Source organism: Bubalus kerabau, chromosome 7 (assembly GCF_029407905.1).
Source record: "Bubalus kerabau isolate K-KA32 ecotype Philippines breed swamp buffalo chromosome 7, PCC_UOA_SB_1v2, whole genome shotgun sequence".
NCBI classification, from domain to species: domain Eukaryota; kingdom Metazoa; phylum Chordata; class Mammalia; order Artiodactyla; family Bovidae; genus Bubalus; species Bubalus kerabau.
Genome location: NC_073630.1, coordinates 71,179,182 through 71,201,449, shown reverse-complemented (window position 1 = coordinate 71,201,449; position 22,268 = coordinate 71,179,182). Strand labels below are relative to the sequence as shown.

Genomic DNA, 22,268 nt, shown 5'->3' with positions numbered 1-22,268 from the left:
CTTTTGAATATGCTATCTAGGTTGGTCATAACTTTCCTTCCAAGGAGTAAGCATCTTTTAATTTCATGGCTGCAGTCACCATCTGCAGTGATTTTGGAGCCCGCAAAAATAAAGTCTGATGCTGTTTCCACTGTTTCCCCATCTATTTCCCATGAAGTGATGGGACCAGATGCCATGATCTTAGTTTTCTGAATGTTGAGCTTTAAGCCAACTTTTTCACTCTCCACTTGCACTTTCATCAAGAGGCTTTTTAGTTCCTCTTCACTTTCTGCCATAAGGGTGGTGTCATCTGCATATCTGACGTTATTAATATTTCTCCCAGCAATCTTGATTCCAGCTTGTGTTTCTTCCAGTCCAGCATTTCTCATGATGTACTCTGCATAGAAGTTAAATAAGCAGGGTGACAATATACAGCCTTGACATACTCCTTTTCCTATTTGAAACCAGTCTGTTGTTCCATGTCCAGTTCTAACTGTTGCTTCCTGACCTGCATATAGGTTTCTCAAGAGGCAGGTCAGGTGGTCTGGTATTCCCATCTCTTTCAGAATTTTCCACAGTTTATTGTGATCCACACAGTCAAAGGCTTTGGCATAGTCAATAAAGCAGAAATAGATGTTTTTCTGGAACTCTCTTGCTTTTTCGATGATCCAGTGGATGTTGGCAATTTGGTCTCTGGTTCCTCTGCCTTTTGTGAAACCAGCTTGAACATCTGGAAGTTAACGGTTCACGTATTGCTGAAGCCTGGCTTGGAGAATTTTGAGCATTTCTTTACTAGCGTGTGAGATGAGTGCAATTGTGCGGTAGTTTGAGCATTCTTTGGCATTGCCTTTCTTTGGGATTGGAATGAAAACTGACCTTTTCCAGTCCTGTGGCCACTGCTGAGTTTTCCAAATTTGCTGGCATATTGAGTGCAGCACTTTCACTGCATCATCTTTCAGGATTTGAAAGAGCTCAACTGGAATTCCATCACCTCCACTAGCTTTGTTCGTAGTGATGTTTCTAAGGCCCACTTGACTTCACATTCCAGGATGTCTGGCTCTAGGTGAGTGATCACACCATCGTCATTATCTTGGTGGTGAAGATCTTTTTTGTACAGTTCTTCTGTATTAGTCATTACTAATACTAAAAATTACACCCCAACTGATTCTCTATAGAGGCTCATCTTCCAGAAAGGTGGGCAGAGAGAAAATTGGTTCAAGTGATCGATTCCTTTTAATGCTCTCTTTTATGTTTATATGTGATATGAGGCTTTCTTCATTTTTAAGATAATTTCTCTAACCCCTATTAAAGACTGTTTTTTAAAGCTATTGAATTTTCATTTCTTATTAAAAATTATTAAGTTCAGTAAAATTGTTAACAATGTGAGTTTAAAAAAAAAAACAAAACTGGTAATTCCCTGGCAGTCCGGTGGTTAGGACTCTCACTGAGTGGGCCCCAGGTTTGATTCCTAATCTGGGAACTAAGATCCCACAAGCCTTGTGGTGTGGCCAAAAAAGAAATTAATGAATAAAAATAAGTAACAATGATAACAATATCTTTGAATGCTTAATCACAGAAACAATGGATAATAATTACAAAATTATAAGAGAAAAAAGAATATAAAAATCTGTAAGCATACCACCTAGAAGTAATAATTATTAATATTTTGGAATATAATTTATTTTTTCTATGCATATCTATGTACATTTTAACCAAAGATGAGATAATAAAGTCCATCTGCTTTGTAAATATATTTTCACTGTTTCTTTCTTGATATAACATTTTACTTAATCAGTAAATATTCAGCTAAAATATCATTTTATCTAAAAGATCCTTTTACGTATATATGCCTTCAGAGTTGTGTCATAATATATATATATATATATATAAATGTACCTAATCATTTCTAAATTTTTATGTTATGAGTTTTAACATTAATGAAAATCATTAATAACTTTTTACACATGTCTATGAATAGTTCTTCGACAAACAGTCACTCCCGAGCAAATGGTATAAAAATTTTTTGGGCTTTTGATATTTACTACAAAATTTATCTTGATAAAACTTATATAACTTACACACTTAAAAGCCTTTTAATATTTTTTTTTTACTTTCTTACAGGTAACATTTCAACTTTGTTGGCCATACTCTATAAATAATACATAAAAAGCTTGATAATGTTTATCAATATCCAGTAGAATATTGACCCATTAACATCTATTTAGTACAGTGCTATGCATTAGAAATCTTATCATATACTATTAATAGGCAAATATTAATCTGAGAGCCATTTCTAGCATTAAATGAAGATGAAAAGTAAACGTAAAAACTTATCTGTGAATTCCTTCAAAATATATTCAGGAAAATACTTTTTTTAAAAGCTTTTTAAAATATTTAATCATTTATTTGGTTGTACCAAGCCTTAGCTGTGGCATGAGGGCTCTGGTTCTCTGACCAGGGATTGAACCCTGGCCTCCTGCATTGGGAGTGAGGAGTCTTAACCACTGGACCATCAGGGAAGTCCCTACTTTTTTTTTTTTTTTTAAATAAACTACTATATTATTGGAGAATGAGTGAGAGTCACAAAAAGGTAGGTTTTGAGCAGAACTATATGTTATAATATAAATACTTAGAAGTGAAAGTGAATGTGTTAATCACTAAGTTGTTTCTGACTCTGCGACTCCATGGACTGTAGCCCACCAGGGTTCTCTGTCCATGGACTTCTCTAGGCAACAATACTGGAGTGGATTGCCATTTGCTTCTCCAGAAACATTTAGAAATTATCCATGAAATAGTATAGGTTGAAGCTATAGTAAAAATTTTTTTAAATTTAGATAAATTATGGATAATTGAGCAATGATTGACTCAAAATAGAGACTAAGTATACTACATACAATTATTTCATGGAGCAGCACTTTCCCACAAACTAGATTATAAATATTACTCCAGTACTCTTGCCTGAAAAATCCCATGGACAGAGGATCCTGGTGGGCTGCAGTCCATGGGGTTGCTAGGAGTCAGACACGACTGAATGACTTCACTTTGACTTTTCACTTTCATGCATTGGAGAAGGAAATGGCAACCCACTCCAGTGTTCTTGCCTGGAGAATCCCAGGGACGGGGGAGCCTGGTGGGCTGCCCTCTATGGGGTCGCACAGAGTCGGACACGACTTAAGTGACTTAACAGTAACAATCTGATCACAAATGGAATTATTATACTCTATTGTCCTTGCATCATTCATTCAACAAATTTTGAGTGCCTTCATGTGCCATTTAAACATTTTTTGGGTTTTTTTTTTTCTACAAACAATCTCACATTCACCATTTCATATTCTACATAGCTGGAGAAGGAAATGGCCAGACACTCCAGTATTCTTGCCAGGATAATCCCGGGATAATGGATGTAGGAGCCTGGCTGGCTACAGTCCTTGGGCTCGCAAGAGTTGGACTTGATTAGCAAGAGTTTAGATTTCCATGATACCAGGGGTTGAGACTCCAGGCTTCTGATGCAGGGGGTGTGGGTTCGATCCTTGGTTGGAAAATTAAGATCTGGCATGCTGCACATCATGGCCAAAAAAAAAGAGTATTAAATTTTTTATATTTGTGGAGATAAATACTACAGGACTGGTGAATGACCTTGGAGTCCTGGAGTAGGAATTTCTGGGACTGGGGTTCCCCTCTTTCTGCAGTAGGGGGGCTGCATCTTCCTACTAGGTCTCCAGATGCTGGGAGCCACTTTCTCAGCACTGCTCACAACTGCTGGCATTAAAGCTCAGGCTGCCCAAGCAGTTCGTTTATCCCCACAACACTCTCATGCTCACCTTGCCTAAAGAGAGAGCAACAGAGGGGCAGGTCTCTCAACTAGAAGATAGCTTTCACGTTGTACCCACTATGTCCGGGCTCAAGTACATCTCTTTTTAGAACGTGTACGAGGGGGAATGCATCCATCTGCTGCCCCTTCTACCTGGGGTTTCTGCTGGCTCCAAGTGATACCACTGATACTCACTGGAGCCCTTCACCTGGCAATATTTAAGTAATCATTGTGGGAATCTTAGATCTGGCAGGGTCTCACCACCCCCTCCCAGCATTTCCTTAACTCCACCATGTCTTGGCAAGTCCCAGGCAGGACCATCAAGGTTCCTTCTGTTCTCCACTACGCTCCTCTCTGAGAGCAGCTCCACTGCTTTTTGTTCCCTCACCCAGAACATACATGAGCTGGGATGTGGGGAGTTGAGTGCGTGCTAAGTCACTTCAGTCATATTTGACTCTTTGAGACCCTATCAACTATAGCTCACCAGGCTCTTCTGTTCATGGGATTCTTCAGGCAAGAATATTGGAGTGGATTGCCATTCCCTCCTGCAGGGAACATTCTCGATCCAGGGATCAAACCGGAGTCTGTCTCCTGCATTGGCAGGCAGGTTTTTTTTTTTTTTTTTTTTTTTTTTACCACTAATGCCACTTGGGAAGCCCTTCTTTTTTCTTCCCCGCCCTTCCCAAGTTTGAGGAATATTTCTATTTTGGATTTTGGTGATGGGGAAGGAACTGGTTCTCTGCTGCATTTGCTTTCAAAATAATTTTTTAAATGACCTTACATTTGGACATTCCTTTTGAATTTAGAAAGCTAGAATTCAGTGTATTTTTTTTTTCCCTCACACTAAAAGCTGATCTCTGTCCTGACCCTACCCAGATGGCAGCCTCCTGTCTTGCAGCCCAAAGGGGAGAGATGGTCAAAGATTCAGGGAACAAAATACGTGGACCAAAACCTCACAGAGTCATCCCGTCAAACAGCTCATGAATATTATGTCTTACATGAGGAAATGGTTATGTGTCATAAGTGAAAAAATAGGAAAAATGTAACTATGCCTTGGTTAAAACTATTTAAAATGAAAATGTCTACATAGAAAATAAGACAGGGATGAAGAACACTAAATTGCTAATCTAGGTTACATTTAGAGTGGAGGGATTATAGGTTGAGATTTTATTTTTTGTTTTCCAAAACGCTTGTGATTACTTTTATAAGTTGGAAAAAAATGAATGTATCAAAACTAAAAGAGAAATGTCTTTCATTGTTTGCAGGTACATTTCCTTGAACAGACCTTGAATAATGAAGAAATATCCTACATTTATAGATAATGACCCTATTCTCTTGTGGTAAGCCATTCTAGTGTTTTAATAACCTTCTTGGTCAGGAAGTCTTCCTTCTATCTGTCATAAATATAATTCGCTATATTACTATAATATTTCTTACGTCTCTGGCAAACATTTCAGTTTGTCATTTAGCCAATGTTATCATTGTGGTTAACCACAAAGGAAAAGTATCCTCATATATTATAAATAATAATATGTTAGCTAAACTATTAGTTGTTTATGGAAAGCATTGCAAGTTATATAAACCTCTGTCATAGTGTATCATAATATATTGGAGTAAATATAAGCAAGATAAAATAATTTGTCTTTATCTACCAGACTTCTTAGCATATGGGATACTTCCAATAGATGATAATTAAATAAATTCAATTTTATGATTTTAAAAGTCCTGATCATTTCATAAGAACATAAGTGATTTGAAATATCTTGATTTTTGAAAGTCTTTGGATTAAAATCCAGATCAAATCTTTTAGACATTTATTTGAAAAATTATCCTTGTCTACAGTATGAGAGGTTTGCCTGGAGAGCCTCTAATTAACCCTTTCATCCTTTATAAAGGTATTTTTTTGTTGTTTGTTTGTTTGTTTTCTGGCTGTCCTGTGCAGCTTGCAGGATCTTATTTCCCCACCCAGGAATTGAACTCAGGCCTTCAGCACAGAGCCCTAACCACTGGACTGCCAGGGAATTCCCTAAAGGTAAATAATTCTATGACTTTATCATTCATTGGCCCACAAATGCCAAAAAAAGTAAAATCTAGTTTTTTATATTTGAATATTATCTAAGAAACATTAAAAAAAAGGAACTGGCATATTTAGGCCAGACTTGTATTGTCAGTGGAAACAGAATTGAGTGCTTCCCTAGTCTAGTGGATTCAGAGAGCAGAGCCATGTGACTAGTCTAAACACTCCTTCAAGATGACAGAAGGTAGGGTATTTTTACACATAGTGAGGATACTTTCTTTAAATGGCTCTATGCTTCATGCAGTCATTTTCACACTCCATGTTGACTATGCACACGGCCTGAGATAAAATAGTATTGGAGTACAGCAGACACACTAGAGACAGCTCATTGGCAATCAAGAGCTTTGTAAGCCTCAGTTATAAAATCACAGAAATTTTCTGGAGAAAAGGGGAAAAGTAAAATCCACTAACTAACAAGGTATCCTTCAGCTGCTGGTACAGAATTTTGCATAGCTTCAGCAATGGCCAAAGGAGTCACAAATCACACGGAAGTGAATTTTGATGGGTCTGTTCCAGTTTTAAGACAGGGTAATCAACCCCTAGTCTGGAGGTCCCTCCTTATCTCTGAGGAGATTGTGGGCAGTTTTAGGATTAACCAAGGAATCTTGTTCAGTATAAGATGACTGTGCTGTGCTTAATTGCTTAGTTGTGTCCGACTCTTTGTGACCCCATGGACTGTAGCCTGCCAGGCTCCTCTGTCCATAGGCATTCTCAGGCAAGAATACTGGAGTGGGTTGCATGCCCTCCTCCAGGGGATTTTCCTGACCCAGGAATCAAACCAGGGTCTCCCGCATTGCAGGCGGATTCCTTACCAGCTGAGCTACCAGAGAAGCCCATAAGATGGCTAGGGATCCCTTAATATCATGAACTCAGGCTGCGGAAACTTCAATGGCAGTGTTTCCCAAAGTGTGACACCTAGAGTATTGAAGGCAGTGCCATTTTCCCTGCCTGCCCTTCTGTGAATGTATGCCCACAGTATGCTCTGGACCCATGTTGTCCAATCTGGGCACACCAGACACAAACAGCTCTTGAATATTTGCACCTGACTAATCCAAATAGAAATACGCTGTAAAATACACATCCAACGTTGAAAGCATAGTGGGAAAAAAATAAAGTAAAATGTCTCACTAATAATTTTTTGTATGCACCACATGTCGGAAAGCCTATATTCTAGTAAACTGGGTTAAGTAAGACATGCAATTAACCTTAATTTTACCTGTTTCTTTTTACTTGTTTCATTTTTGATAACATGGGTGGCCTGGGTTTGTGGTTCTCATTGGATTTCAGCTAGATGATGCTGCTCTAGACAGATACCACTGGGAAGAGCTCCTGTCCGTCCCAGCACTCTGCTTGCACAGCATGCTGGGAATTACACCGGGGACCACTAGAGGAGGCCCTGCCTCCGGAAAGGAGGAGGATTTATCTAATGGTCAACAGCAGGGGGCTGTGTTGGAAGCTCCCTGCTGGGTACTGCAGCTGAGTCTGGGCTGAAGGCGGATGAGGTCAAGGGAGGAAATAACAGATATTTGCATATTCGGTTTCCTGAAATTTCCTTATTAGGTTGTTTTATTTAAGTCAGGGAGTGGGGCGTGGAAGCAAGTGAGAATAATATATTAATACAGGTAGGTCTTTAGAATGTAAACACACAACTACAGTTTGTTTTATACATTCAACATGACTGTTTACTTAAAGTTCTTTGACTAAAACCATTCATATATATATTTTAGAGTATGACTTTCTGGGTTTTATTGTGAATCCTTAGTTTTTCTGTTTCATAGTAAATACAGGGCTCATTTTCTCCATCGCATCAGGAGATGGCCATGCATTCAAGGGAAGGAGAGAAGCCAACTTTTCTGTCCCACAGGGCTTCTTCTGTATCTACTCACAGCGCTCATGCTGTCTATGTTGCTGCTGACACTTGTTGACTTAAAACAAAATGCACAATATGAGAGTTGCGAGTTAAGTTTTAACTGGGGCAAAATGAGGACTGTTAGGCCAGGAGATAGCACCTCAGATAGCTCTGAGAAACTGCTCCAAAGAGGCAGGGATGAAAAAGGTCAATATATATGTGATTTTTGGTGAAAAGAAAATACATGCAATCAAGCACATATTTTTCCAGAAGGTTTCTACTTGTCTCATGAAGCCTCTGCTAGTCACGAGGAAGAGTCATCACCATGAAGGATTTTAGTGCTTTTCTAGATATGGGGAGATACAAGAATTGGGCTCATAAAATTGACTCCTGAAAATATATAATTATCTGAAGACCTCCCTCCTTTGCAATGAGCACCGAGTGCCTCATTTCTGCTCTCCACCCTGAACTCCTTGCAGGCGGTATTGAAGGTCAGCATTTGCAGCTGCACATGACTTAATCCTTACAGAGGTAGATGGCATGTGCCCATGGTAAGTGCCAATTTGTAGTTGACACTCTTAATCGAAGAGTTTGGAATTCAGAAGTCAGGGGGAGATGCTTAGCTGTCCTTTTGAATGTTTCTATCAGCCCCTGAGGAATAGATTTGCATTTGCATTATAATGGAAGGATGTTCAAGAACTTTCTGTTTAGGATATAGGAGTTCTACTAAAGGAATTCTTTTTCTTTCTTTTTTTTTTTTTTTTTGCTGTTAAAGTTAACAATGCAGGATATTATAAAGAGCAGAAAAACAGTCTAAGGATGAAGGCAATTTTGCAAATAGACTTGAGCTTGTTAACCATCTTCCTCTATGAAAAGAAATTTATATATTGATTCATTTACTTGGCAATTTGATGATAGTCTCCCAGGTAGGTGCAAGGCACCTGTAGTAGTACCTACAGTGGGTGCTAGTTTCATGAAATCTTGCAGACAATTAAGAAGATACATCATAGAGGACAATTTCTAGTGTAGATGTGAAAACTTCAAGATGGAGAAACTTAAAGTTAACAAAGAGGGGAAGAAATTCTTTAAAAAGAAAAGATGTTAATTTTTACCTCTTGAAAAAGACCAAGAGGGTTGCCATCATTTCTAGCAGACTGCCTAACAAAAATGTGTCTGGCAGGCCACATTTTCTAACGGGCTTTGTTCCCACTATTGTTTAGAAGCCAAGAATTAAGTTGAACTAAAGAAGCCTAGCTTGTTTTTGATCATCCTATTGTGTTATCAATGTTATGAAATAACATGCAATGTTAGAAAAACAAGCACAGGAAAAGGTTCTTTATAACCTTTTAATTTCTTTTGTATTTAAATTATTCCTCAGGGAAAAGAGAAGAGAAAAAGCAAAAACATTTCTTCCATTTTATAAAAACATGTAGTATCCAATCTCCTTAATTTGGAATTAAATTGGCTGAGCACCTCTGGGTGGGGACTGCTGGGAGATGATGTGAAACATGCCTTGATCTCAGTTTCTAATGCAACCAGCTGCAGCTATTAATGAGTCCATACCACCAGGATATAAAACATATCATAGTCCTTAAACCAAATGTCATCGGTGTTGAGCCCTCATCTGTTCACTACAGGCTTCCCTGGTGGCTCAGACAGTAAAGAATCTGCCTGCAATGCGGGAGACCCAGGTTTGATTCCCCAGTCAGGAAGATTCCCTGGAGGAGGGTGTGGCAACTCATTCCAGTATTCTTGCCTGGAGAATCCCATGGACAGAGGAACCTGGTGGGCTACAGTCCCTGGGGTTGCAAAGAGTCAGACAAAACTGAGCAGCTAACACTTTCACTTCTTGCTTTTCACTAGGCAGGAAATAAAATCTCAGTTATTATTCAATCCATTTTACTCCCCTCCATGGAATCATACAAGAATCATAGGCCCACATTGTTCCAGGAGCTTTGGGAAGAGGCCCATACTTAGTCCTTGAATGGATGTTGACTTCACATCTATTGCTTCTTCTGTAGAAGCTGGTCTTTGGTACTTTGGTGGACAAGACTGTGGTGAATGAAGTAGACCCTTGCTTAGTTTCCTAAGTTTACTTGCAGGAGCTACCAATGTCTACCCTGACTGCAGTGCATGAATGAGGCCCACAGCTGCCATTCCTAGAACCAGATTGTACTTTGAGTCTAGGGGCAGGCCCTGTCTTGGCTTGGGTTCTCCCAAAGCAGAGCTGTGATAAGCGCTCTTACTCAGGCATTATACTTAGAGTGATAGGGCTTCCCTGGTGGTAAAGAATTCACCTGCCAATACAGGAGATGCAGGTTTGATCCTTGGGTTGGGAAGATCCCCTGGAGAAGGAAATGGCAACCCACTCCAGTATTATTCCCTGGGAAATCCCATGGACAGAGGAGCATGGTGGGCTACTGTTCATAGGGCTGCAAAAAAGTCAGACACAACTTTGCAACTAAACATCAACAGCAACAACACTTAGAGTGACCATAGGAAACAGGAGTAAGATAGTGGGGAGAATGAAGCAGAGAAACTGGAAAAGCCATGTGAAGGCATGTTTTGGAGGTTGATGCTTTGGGCAACAGGGCTTTGATTTGGCTAAAACCTTCAGTGCAGCATGCTAAGTGACTTCCAGAATTGTCCGTTCAAATTTGTCTGTACTGGAGTTGGAAAAATTCATATATACATCAGATATTGTCTCCCATTTGTCTAGGGTTGCTGTGTTAGTTTGCCTGGACTGCCATAACTTTCCCAGACTGGACAGCTTAAACAATAGAAATTTATTTTCTCAGAATTTGGGGGGCTGGCAGGTCTGGATTCTCCTGAGGTCCTGCTCCTTGGCTTGCTCATGACCACCTGCTAGCTGTGTCCTCACCTGGCCTTATCTCTCTGCATCTCTTTTCCTGGTGTCCCTTCCCCTTCTTACAGGGACATTAGTCCATATAAGGTCCACCCTTATGACCTCTTTGAACTACATTACCCCCTGAAAGGCCCTAACTCCAAATACAGTACGTTCACATTGGAGATTAGGGCTTAAAGCTATGAATTTGGCAGAGGTCGGGGTGGGGATAGGGTGACACAATTCACTCCATAATGGTTACCCTTCGCGGAGCTAACTTGTTGACCAGGGTAGAGAACAAATGCAGTAGTGTAAAGTTACTGGAAATTCAGACTTGGATGAATTTAGAGGTGAGGGAGAAAGAATGTTGTTGTTGTTCTGTTGCTAAGTCATGTCTGACTCTTTGAGACCCCATGAACTGCAGCACGCCAGGTTTCCCTGTCCTTCGCTATCTCTTGGAGTTTGCTCCACTATTTTCTGCAGGGGAAAGAATACGGAGTTGGGATTTCAGATGCTTGGATGGTCACCTTTTTCCTTCTCAAGTCAAAACTAGATCTTCCCTCACTATCTAAAATGAACCAGGTTAATCCTTTTCAATGGGCTAGAAACAAAGCCAATCTTTACTTTCCTCCTGGGTGAGGAAAGTATTTTAATTTTTTGGCCATGCTACACAGCATGTGGGATCTTAGTTCCCCAACCAGGGATCAAAGTTGTGTCCCCTGCATCGGAAGTACACAGTCTCAACCACTGGACTGCCAGGGAAGTCCTGGAGGCTATGTTTTTTTAAGACAATATGCTGGGTCTTTCTTTCCTGGGATGGGTGTCTTAGGCTAAAGTGTGTGCTCATCAGAACTAAGACAAGGATTTCAATGCAAATGATTTATTTGGGAGGCAATCAAAGAAAAGAAAGAAGTGAATAAAGTGTGTATTAGTGAGCAGATTATCACTGAGGGCAAATGGCCCTCCATTCACTAGAATATGCCTCAGAGCTGTCCTATCCAAAGGCAAGGAAACTGGGGTATTTATCCTCCAGTCCTCACCTGTCATTGGTTGGTGGCAGTTCCCTGGCGATGCTAACTCTTCTGGCATTTCTGGACTATTCTGTATAAGAGAAAGCTGTCAGGCACAAGTTGCTCAAGGAAGACCTTGTGTATCTAAGGAATATGAGGGACACTGACAGCTACTATGGTGGGGTGAGGCAGGGAAAGGATGTCTGGAAGAGAGATGAACTAAGTAATTAACAGTATGAGCAGAACTGGACCATGGGAAGATTTCATTTTTTAAAAAAATCAATAAATATGCTGTGATCTTGGCAGTAGCGATTTGCATTTGCTTTATTATAGTTATTCAAAACGTATTCTACCATTCAGACTTTGCTGTTGTTGTCCAGTTGCTAAGTCACGTTCGACTCTTTACAATCCCATGAACTACAGCATGCCACGGTTCTCTGTCCTTCACTATCTCCCCAGGTTTGCTCAAATTCACATCCATTGAGTCAGTGATGCTCTGTAACCATATAATCTAATTCAGACTTTATATTACTTTTAATCACCCATCTTTGTTAGGTTTAAATCAATTAAGTTTTTTAAAATTTAAATTTATTTATTTTTGGCTGTGCTGGGTCTTCGTTGCTTCGAGGGTTTTTCTCTAGTTGTAGAAGCCGGGGCTACTCTCTCCTTATGGTGCACAGGCGTCCCACTGTGGTACTTTTTCTTGTGGAATATAGGCTCTAGGTCAAGCAGGCTTCAGTAGTTGTGGCACATGGGCTCGGTAGCTGTGACTCCCGGACTCCAGAGCACAGGCTTAGTTGCTCTTCGGCACACAGGATCTTCCCAGATCAGGGATCAAATTCATGTCTCCTGCATTGGCAGGCAGATTCTTTACCCCTGAGCCACCAGGGAAGCCCTAAATCAGTGTAGTTTTAATATTTTTTTCTTCTTCATGATTGTTTCATTTTGCAGGCACAAAGTAATACTGTATTGTTATTTAGTTGCTCAGTTTTGAATGACACCGATTTCTGCTTTTATCTTTAGTATTTCTTCTATTTAAATTTATATAGCTTTTCTTCCTTTTCTAGGTTCTTGACAGTGGGAGCTTAGATTTTGATTTGGGACTTTTCTTCTTCTCTAATGTAGGCATTTACTGCTATAAAAATTTCTCTTGACACTGTTTAGCTGTATGCACAAATATTGATATGTTGTATTTTTGTTTTCATTCCATTCAGAATATTTTTTTGTGTGTTTCCTTAATACATACTTTGATTCATGGATTATTTACAAGTAAGTTGTTATTTTCCAAGTGTTCGGGAGTTTTCCTGGAAATCTTTGTTATTGATTTCTGGTTTGCTTTCATTGTGACCTGAGAACACATGCTGTATGAGTTCAATTATTTAAAATTTGCTGTAGTTTGTCCTATGGCCCAGGATATGATTATCTCAGTATATGCTTTAAGAACACTTGAGGACTATTTTAAGAATTCTATTTCAGTTTAAATACAGTGTTTTTGTGTATATCTTTTTCTATAGCTTTTTAAGTGGTTGCTCTAGGTTTTATTGATACATTACATACACATAACTCCTCCTGGTGTCATCATTTTACAAGTTTGAGGGAAACAGAGAAACATTAACTCCTTTTGCATATCTTTACTCTCCAGGTGGTGCTAGTGGTAAAGAACCAGCCTGCCAATGCAGGAGACCTAAGACTCGAGTTCGATTCCTGGATTGGGAAGATTCCCCTGGAGGAGGGCCTGGCAACCCACCTAAGTATTCTCGCCTGGAGAATCCCCATGGACAGAGGAGCTTGGCAGGTTACAGTTCATAGAGTTGCAAAGAGTTGGACATGACTGAAGCGACTTAGCAAGCATGCACTCTCCCCCATTTATAATTGGCCTTAAAATAGTGGCACCCCACTCCAGCACTCTTGCCTGGGAAATCCCATGGATGGAGTAGCCTGGTGGGCCGCAGTCCATGGGGTCGCTAAGAGTCGGACACGACTGAGCGACTTCACTTTCACTTTTCGCTTTCATGCATTGGAGAAGGAAATGGCAACCCACTCCAGTGTTCTTGCCTGGAGAATCCCAGGGACAGAGGAGCCTGGTGGGCTCCCGTCTATGGGGTCGCACAGAGTCGGACACAACTGAAGTGACTTAGCAGCAGCAGTGACTTCTGTTGAAAATCTCATTTGAAAGGGTTTAAAGGCTTCCCTGGTGGCAGAGTAGATAAAAATCTGCCTGTCAATACAAGGGAAATGGGTTCAATCCCTGGTCCAGGAAGATTCCACATGCCGTGGAGCAACTAAGCCTGTGTGGCACAACCACTGAGCCCGCACAACTACTGAAGCCCATCTGCCTAGACCCTGTGCTCCACAACAAGAAAAGCCACTGCAATGAGAAGCCCGTGCACCACGATAAAGAGTAGCTCCCACTTGCCGCAATTAGAGAAAACCTGTGTAAAAGCAACGAAGATCCAGTGCAGCCAAAAGTAAATAAATAAAAATAACAATGAAAGGGTTTTATACTTTACTCAATCCACTTTTAGATGACTGATCTTTCTACCAGAAAGTAAGTACCACCATAACAGGGAGTTTCCTTGGGATTGTTCACCAGTGTTAGCTTTCTGCTAATGCAGTGATGGTCACATTTTCATAACTGCCACCATTGAAAGCTCAGTGGTAAAGAATCTGTTTGCAATGCAGGAGATGCAAGTTCGATCCCTGGGTCAGGAAGATCCCCTGGAGAAGGAAACGACAACTCCAGTATTCTTGTCTGGAAAATCCCACAGACAGAGGAACCTGGTGGGCCACAGTCCATGGGATTGCAAAACAGTTGGATATGACTTAGAGACTAAACATCAACAGCCATTGAAAAGGAAGCAGCTTCAAAAAGTTGTGGGGCTAGATCATTCTAGGCAGAAGAAACAGTAAGTAAAAGCCATCAGGCCAGAATATACTTAGAATCCTACTAAAAATGCTGAGTATAACATTCTATGTGACATAGCTCATTTCATCTCAATCCTCATAACTATAAATTTGTTGATATAGTATGACTAATTTGAAACACTATTTAGATCCTAATCCAAAACAAAAATTGGCCAAACTCACATGGTTTCACTCAATATGTTCCTCTTCTTACCTTTTTATGTGTTTTCTTCTGAGCATAATCTGGTTTTACTTTGGGGCCTTTTTTTCTAACTCTATAATTTAATATGTTTTTACTTACTGTTAAATCAACATTAAAACTTTATAGAAGGAATTAAAAAAAAACACCATGATCCATGATTCAAACATATTTTCCCTGGCAGCTTTGAATGGTTAAAGTTTTAAACTCTAGAGTCATAAAGCTTTATATTCATATCTTGGCTGTGTGACTTCAGGCAAATTATACTTGCTGCTGCTGCTAAGTCGCTTCAGTCGTGTCACGACTGAAGCCCACCAGGCTCCCCTGGCCCTGGGATTCTCAAGGCAAGAACACTGGAGTGGGTTGCCATTTTCTTCTCCAATGCATGAAAGTGAAAAGTGAAAGTGAAGTCGCTCAGTCATGTCTGACTCTTAGCGACCCCATGGACTGCAGCCTACCAGGCTCCTCCATCCATGGGATTTTCCAGGCAAGAGTACTTGAGTAGGGTGCCATTGCCTTCTCCGAAATTATACTTAGGGCCTCTGCATTAGTCCTCTCATCTGTAAAATGAAAAGAAGAACCGCACGCAGCTTTTTGTTAAAACTATTGTACCTCACACAGTTGTTGTGAGAATTAGGTGAATTGATCTAATTCATTTAAACAGTCTGGCACACAGGAAGCCCTCCTCAATAACTGTTCATAATTCTTATTATCAACCCAACAATTTTCTTCCCACATAATTTTTATTTAGTTGCAATCATAGGATATGTATGGAGTAGAGAATGGAAAACCAATTCAATATTCTTGCCTGGGAAATTCCATGGACAGAGGAGCATGGCAGACTACAGTCCATGGGGTTGCAAAGAGTCAGACATGACTGGGCATGTGAGCATGTGTGCACACGCACATGTGCATGCACACACACACAGAATATGTAAAGGATGGTGTTATACTTTTTAAATTTAATTTTAATAAGGTTTCCTCCACACTTATTTAATTAACATACTGTTTTTAATGATAGCCTGACATGCCATACTATTGATTTATTTTGCTTAAAAATTTCCCTGTTATTGGGCATTTATTTTATTATTATGAGTTATGATCTTATAAATTTATTATGAGTGATGAATAATATTATTTATTATTATGAGTGATGATCAATAAAGTGTGGAAAATTCTGAAAGAGATGGGAATACCAGAACACCTGACCTGCCTCTTGAGAAACCTGTATGCAGGTCAGGAAGCAACAGTTAGAACTGGACATGGAATAACACACTGGTTCCAAATAGGAAAAGGAGTATGTCAAGGCTGCATATTGTCACCCTGCTTATTTAACTTCTATGCAGAGTACATCATGAGACATGCTGGGCTGGAAGAAGCACAAGCTGGAATCAAGATTGCTGGGGAAAATATCAATAACCTCAGATACACAGATGACACCACCCTTATGGCAGAAAGTGAAGAAGAACTAAAGAGCCTCTTGATGAAAGTCAAAGTGGAGAGTGAAAAAGTTGTCTTAAAGATCAACATTCAGAAAACTAAGATTATGGCATCCAGTCCCATCACTTCATGGCAAATAGATGGGGAAACCGTGGAAACAATGGCTGACTTTATTTTTTTGGGTTCCAAAATCACTGCAGATGGTGATTGCAGCCATGAAATTAAAAGACGCTTACTCCTTGGAAGGAAAGTTATGGCCAATCTAGACAGCATATTAAAAAGCAGAGACATTAACAACAACAACAAAAAAGCAGAGACATTACTTTGTCAACAAAGGTCTGTCTAGTCAAGGCTATGGTTTTTCCAGTAGTCATGTATGGGTGTGAGAGTTAGACTATAAAGAAAGCTGAGCGACAAAGAATTGATGCATTTGAACTGTGGTGTTGGAGAAGACTCTTGAGAGTCCCTTGGACTGCAAGGAGATCCAACCAGTCCATCCTAAAGGAGATCAGTCCTGGGTGTTCATTGGGAAGACTGATGTTGAAGCTGAAACTCCAATGCTTTGGCCACCTGATGTGAAGAACTGACTCATTTGAAAAGACCCTGATGCTGGGAAAGATTGAGGGCAGGAGGAGAAGGGGACGACAGAGGATGAGATGGTTGTATGGCCTCACTGACTCAATGGACATGAGTTTGGGTGAACTCCGGGAGTTGGTGATGGACAGGGAGGCCTTGCGTGCTGTGGTTCATAAGGTCGCAGAGTCTGACACGACTGAGCGATTGAACTGAACTGATGATCTTATGCACATGCTTTGTACATGATACTTTTTCCTTCTTTCGAATGATTTATTTCCCAGCTATCCCCAGGAGTATAATTTTTGATTTTGTGTCCAACATAAAACTCTTTCCTCCCCATGTATTTAGTTTCAAAGAAGCAACCATTGTGCTTTTTACATGTACTTTCAGTACATGATGGAAAGAGAGGCAGACATATCATATCACCCCAATGAAGTGATGTTCATGTAGGAACAGACTCTATGCAAGACTGATAAGGTCTACATAATTAGCATCATTGTTGTTATCATTCATTTATTCCACAAACATTTACTATTCACCTTGGATGGGCGTGGACAATGGTTAGGAAGAATGTTACAAAAGGAAGCCAGAGAGGTACAAAAAAGAGTGGAGAAGCTCCAAATGCTAAACACCACTTTATTTACAAACTTTCCTTGTTGATTCTGCATGTCTTCTCAGGCATCATGTGGAATCTATCTGAAAGTTAAAAAGAGGCATTTTCTTTTCTCAAGGAACTAAGATTACGTCAACCTGATATTTCTCACCTAAATATATGAATTTTATGAAGCCATGTGGATATATGGTAAGAAGGGAGTCCCTCTCTCAAAGAAGTCGTAGATCGCCTTTTCCCCCCGTCTATATTTCAACTTTATTAAAATAAATAGGGCAGTAAGAATGTTTGAATCTTCTCTTTGGAGGAAGAGGATGAAATCTTTTCAGGTCCATCACCAGATTCCTTCTTTTGAAGAGGCCCAACCTAAAAGTTTGAGTTACATAAGCCTAACCTTGTATACTATTTTCTTTTCTTTAAAAAATTTTTTATTGGAGTATAATTGATTTACAATGTTGTGTTAGTTTCAGGTATACAGCAAAAATGAATCAGTTATACATATATATATATCTCTCTCTCTCCACTCTCTTTTAGATTCTTTTCCCATATATGCCATTTCAGAGTTACATATATTAATAATAGAATGAAATTAGAACACTCCCTAACACCATCAGACACAAAGAGAAACTCAAAATGGATTAAAAACCTAAATCTAAGGCTGGATGCTATAACACTGTTAGAGGAAAACAGGCAGAACACTGACATAAACTGCAGCTAGATCTTTCTTTAATTTTTTTTTAAATTTTGTACTGGGGTATAGCTGATTAACAACCAATGTTGTGATAGTTTCAGGTGAGCAGCAAAGGGATTCAGCCATACATATACGTATGCTGTTTTCTATTAAAGCTACTGCCCAATTCACATAAGAAATAGTACAGGTTAAATTTTTTAGGTCTACCACATCCTGAGTTCAGTTTTACACCTTTTCATTAATGCAGCTGAAGCTCTCCTTCTGACACTGTCTCTAAAAACACTGCTGAAAACCAATACCAGTACTCTCTACTGGCTTTGGAGATGATATACATGTGTTAATCACCTACTTATGCTCCTTGACTGGTAATATAAACAATGCTTTCTTCTGGAAATGGTATAATGTTATGGAAACTAATTATCACCAATAAAGAGTTATATTTACCTAGATGTTTTGTTTACAGATTAGTCTATGGTTTTCTTGAGAACAGACAGTGACAACACAGAACTTCTCTTCTAAGAAGGGAAGCCATTGATGAAGGTGTTATGTGAGGATCGGGATTTGCTTCCCTTTCCATCAACCTTCATAAACTTTAAGAGTCTCATTTCCACCAAGTCAAAAACAGGAGTCACCAGACCTGCCTCCCTCCAGGGAAAGTGAGCTGAAAATTAGTTCTTTTAATCACCACAAGTATCTGTTAAACTCAAGACAGTGACTTTTACCTTTTTTGGATCAATTTGATGAGAATTCTAAGTTCTCTCTCTTATACACATATATGTGAGCATTTTTCTTGGGAGAAAGCCAACATTATTACCATAATTACATAATTATAATTTGCACACACACATACATTTTCCATACTTTCAGAAGGTTCCTGATCTGTGCTCCCTCAAAGAGCAACTGCCCTGGGGGAAATTCTTTAACCAGTCAACAGGCAGCAGAAGAGACTGGGGCTGCGAAGAGGCAAGATCACCAAAGAGAAATTTTACTAGATTCATTCTGAGACATCATACTCAAGGCCCTTACCTGGGTGAAAGAGGTTTTGGAATCAGAAAGCCTTGGTTCAAATCTGTGCCCTCTTCCCATCGCCCATCCCTCTTAGGCAAATCATTAATCATTAGATTTTTTTTTTTCTGTAAAATGGAATCTTGTCAGACATCTCAGGGTTACTGTATGAGGAAAAGAGAGAGAATATATAGGAAGGCATGCTTTTAGGTCTCCAACAAGCACGAGGTAGAATGAGGATTAATGAAGGTGACTTTCCCTTTGCTTCATCTGTAGGCTGACTATCTGGCCGATCATTCAGCTCCCAGCTCCACTGTCACCTCCTTCGAGAAGCCTTGGGGACAACTGGATCTGTGGTCTTCCCCTCCGCACACTCTCAATTCCATCACCCTACTGTATTTTAGTCAGGACGCTTCTTGCACGTGCATGGCTTCCTTTTTCACTTGCTTATTGATGACTGACTGTCCCTTTCGCCCCATTATACTAAAAGCTTCTGGAGGGCAGAGTCCTTGTATTTCTCTGGCCTCTTAACAGCTCATGAGACATGTGCTGGGCTGTGCTTAGTTGCTCAGTCGTGTCCGACTCTTTGTAACCCCACGGACTATAGCCCGCCAGGCTCCTGGGTCCATGGGATTCTCCAGGCAAGAATACTGGAGTGGGTTGCCATTTCCTTCTCCTCATGAGACATGGTGGACACTCAGATTTGGTGAGCCAGGAGAGCTGTGGTTTAGCGTTCAAAATCAGGAGGCAGACTACAGGGATTTGAATTCCAGCCTTTCAGTTTGTTGTTGGTTGACATTAGGTAGGTTCTTTAAATTCTCTGTGCCTTTCACCCTACATAAAATGGTGGACTTTTTTTTTTTAATGCTGGAGTAAGGTCGATTAACAAGGTTATGATAGTTCCATGGGGTCGCAGAGTCGGAAAGGGCTGAGCCACTGAGTGAGAACACACACACACACACACACACACACACACACACACGTGACCTGTTATAATTCCATGGGGTCGCAGAGAGTCAGAAAGGGCTGAGCCGCTGAGCGAGCACACACACACACACACACACACACACACACACACACACACACACACCACGTGACCTGTAAGTATATCAGATGCGCTCTGCTGCTTCAAGTTGGACAGAAAAAGACTTATTCTTTTGGTAAAACTGGCTGCTTCGCTCCACCTCACTGCGTTACCACCTGGCTCGCCACCATTTAGCGGAAGGGGAGGTGTGGTCCCTAGTTCCGATCGAGTCCCCGGTCACCCACAGGTGGCACACTTGGGGTTCTCCCGGGCCAGGGGTGTCTGTGTCCTCGCGGGGCGGTTGTGGGGGGCAGGAAGGAGGAGGTTCCTGCGTCCAGGAAACACCAGGGACGTTCCCGCGACTTCCCCTTAACTCCCGCTGGGTCCCAGGAGTCGGAACGCGTAAGCGAACCACTCCCACCTTCAGTCTCAGAACCGCAGCAGAGCAGTGGGAACAGGTCGCCGCCGGCCTCCGGGAGCTGGAGGCGGAGCCCTCGCAGGCCGGGCGGTTGCCGGGCCGGCCGGGGCGGGGAGAGCGGAGGAGGGGGCGGGGCTCCAGGCACAAGACTCCGCGGCTCCGGCGGACTTTAGTTGTCCCGGGCTCCGCGAAGCGGTGTGCTCCAGCCAGGTAAGGGCGCTGCGGGCCGGCGGGGGCGGCCTCGGGCCTGCGCCACTCGGGGCGGGGAAGGGTGGGTGGGGATGTGTGCGGCGAGAGGAGGGTTCCACGAGCCCAGAGGCTGACTCTCATGGAACCAGGAAGGATTTTCTCTACCCCGCGCGGCCGTGAGCCGGAGCGCGCCGCCCCAGGTGAGGACCCCCGTCCCCTGCGGGCTACGGAGGGACAGGTGCGCGTCCCGGCGTAGCCGCGCCCTCCGGCGGCCGCAGCCTCTCGGTCCCCCGAGCTCCGGCGCTGGCTTCTCCCGAGGAGCGCCCGCCCCTTCTCCTTTAGAGTCTTGGGACCGAGGCCGCCCTGCAGCAAATTCAGCGTTGGGTTCACTTCCCAGCCGCGCCGCGGACTTCATTCCTCCTCTCTTCTTGGGCAGCATCGAAGTCGTGATGCGAGAGTTGGCAGAATCGACAGACTTTCCACGGTTGCATGTGTCTGAGTGCCTCTCCCCACCAGCCTCACAATTTTAAATCTGGGAAACTGTGTTTGAATCTCGATAGCAGGGAGTCGGTGAATACATGTGTTGGGAAAACTAGGGCCTTGACTCGGGGGTGTGCGCTTTCCTTCGGATCCTAAATTTCCTCTTGGTTTGATTTTGGTTTTGTTTTTTTTTCCTCCATGGAAGAACAAGTTGCTGTATATCAGATTCGGAAACAGTCTCATCTGTTGCCATTCTTTGGAAACTGGAAGACTTGATTAGAAGGGTAGGTCTCAGTGTTAAGTTAGAACAACAGGATGACTGGTGGCTAAGTGGGTTTGAAGCTTATCCAAAATAGTTAAGTGTTCTGAGCATATACCCTGTGTTTTTCCAGTGAATGCCCATTTTTTTCCTCTTAGGAAATTCTGAGAATTCAGTGTTTTTCCTAGATAATTCTTTCCTAAAGAGCTAGAAAGGAGGAAACACTCCAACAAACCCGTAGGTTTCCCAAGTAAGTTTAGGATTTAACAGGTTGGTTTGTGATACTGGTAGCTTAGTTGTTGAGTCACATGGAGTGTCATGATTTATATGGAGAATAGAAAATGTGTATAACAGTCTCCTTAAGTATTTGAATTTTTTTTTTTTTTTTGGTTTAGGTACATTTTCATAGTTTAGGGAAAAGCCATACTTTCCCAATACTCCAGTTAATCTGATCAGTATATTCTTTTGTCAGTTCTAGATGCTTACTGCATTTATGTTAATGATCTTGATTCTTCTCAGAGGGTGTGTACATTTTGGTTTGTAGAACTGTATAGGGCAAGCGTTGCAAACACATGGGAATCAGTGTTTGATTGGCAAACCTCTAGTTTGCCACACACAGGTTCTTGAACTAGAATTTTCACATCTTCCCAAATAGAAAGAAAAAAAAAAAGAATATATGTTCTAGCACTGTCAACCTGTTCCTTGCTTATTGTGTATCAAAATAGTCATCATATTTTGTCAGCAGTTAGTCACTCAAGGGCAGAGTCTATGTTTTATCAAATCATAGTGAATCTCAATAAAAAGGCGATCTTTGCTTCCTAAGCTGACCCTGGACAGGATGGCTGGTGGCATTGTGGTTGTGTCTGGCCACTTTTTGCTTGGGGAAGAATTGCTGGTAGAGA

The 22,268-nt window shown here is 41.2% G+C and overlaps 1 protein-coding gene and 1 long non-coding RNA gene across 5 annotated transcripts in view; both read left to right on the top strand.

The window, feature by feature from the left end:
• Window positions 1–5,761: 5,761 nt before the first annotated feature.
• On the top strand, window positions 5,762–18,529 carry LOC129657231 (uncharacterized). Of its 2 annotated transcripts, none has more exons than XR_008716627.1 (4): window positions 5,762–5,822; window positions 13,214–13,366; window positions 14,254–14,477; window positions 16,021–18,529. It is a non-coding gene; the product is annotated as an uncharacterized LOC129657231 (long non-coding RNA). The 2 variants fall into 2 exon arrangements; XR_008716626.1 differs by lacking the exon at window positions 5,762–5,822 and adding an exon at window positions 8,172–8,267.
• A 1,863-nt stretch (window positions 18,530–20,392) lies between these two features.
• Window positions 20,393–22,268, top strand: part of TEC (tec protein tyrosine kinase) — a 167,924-nt gene continuing 166,048 nt past the window's right edge. For 2 of the 3 annotated variants that reach the window (XM_055588505.1, XM_055588506.1), the window contains exon 1: window positions 20,394–20,648. The gene's annotated coding sequence lies outside the window, so the exon portion shown is untranslated. Of the gene's footprint in view, window positions 20,649–22,268 lie in introns of all 3 variants that reach the window. The other variant, XM_055588507.1, reaches the window with a different exon arrangement.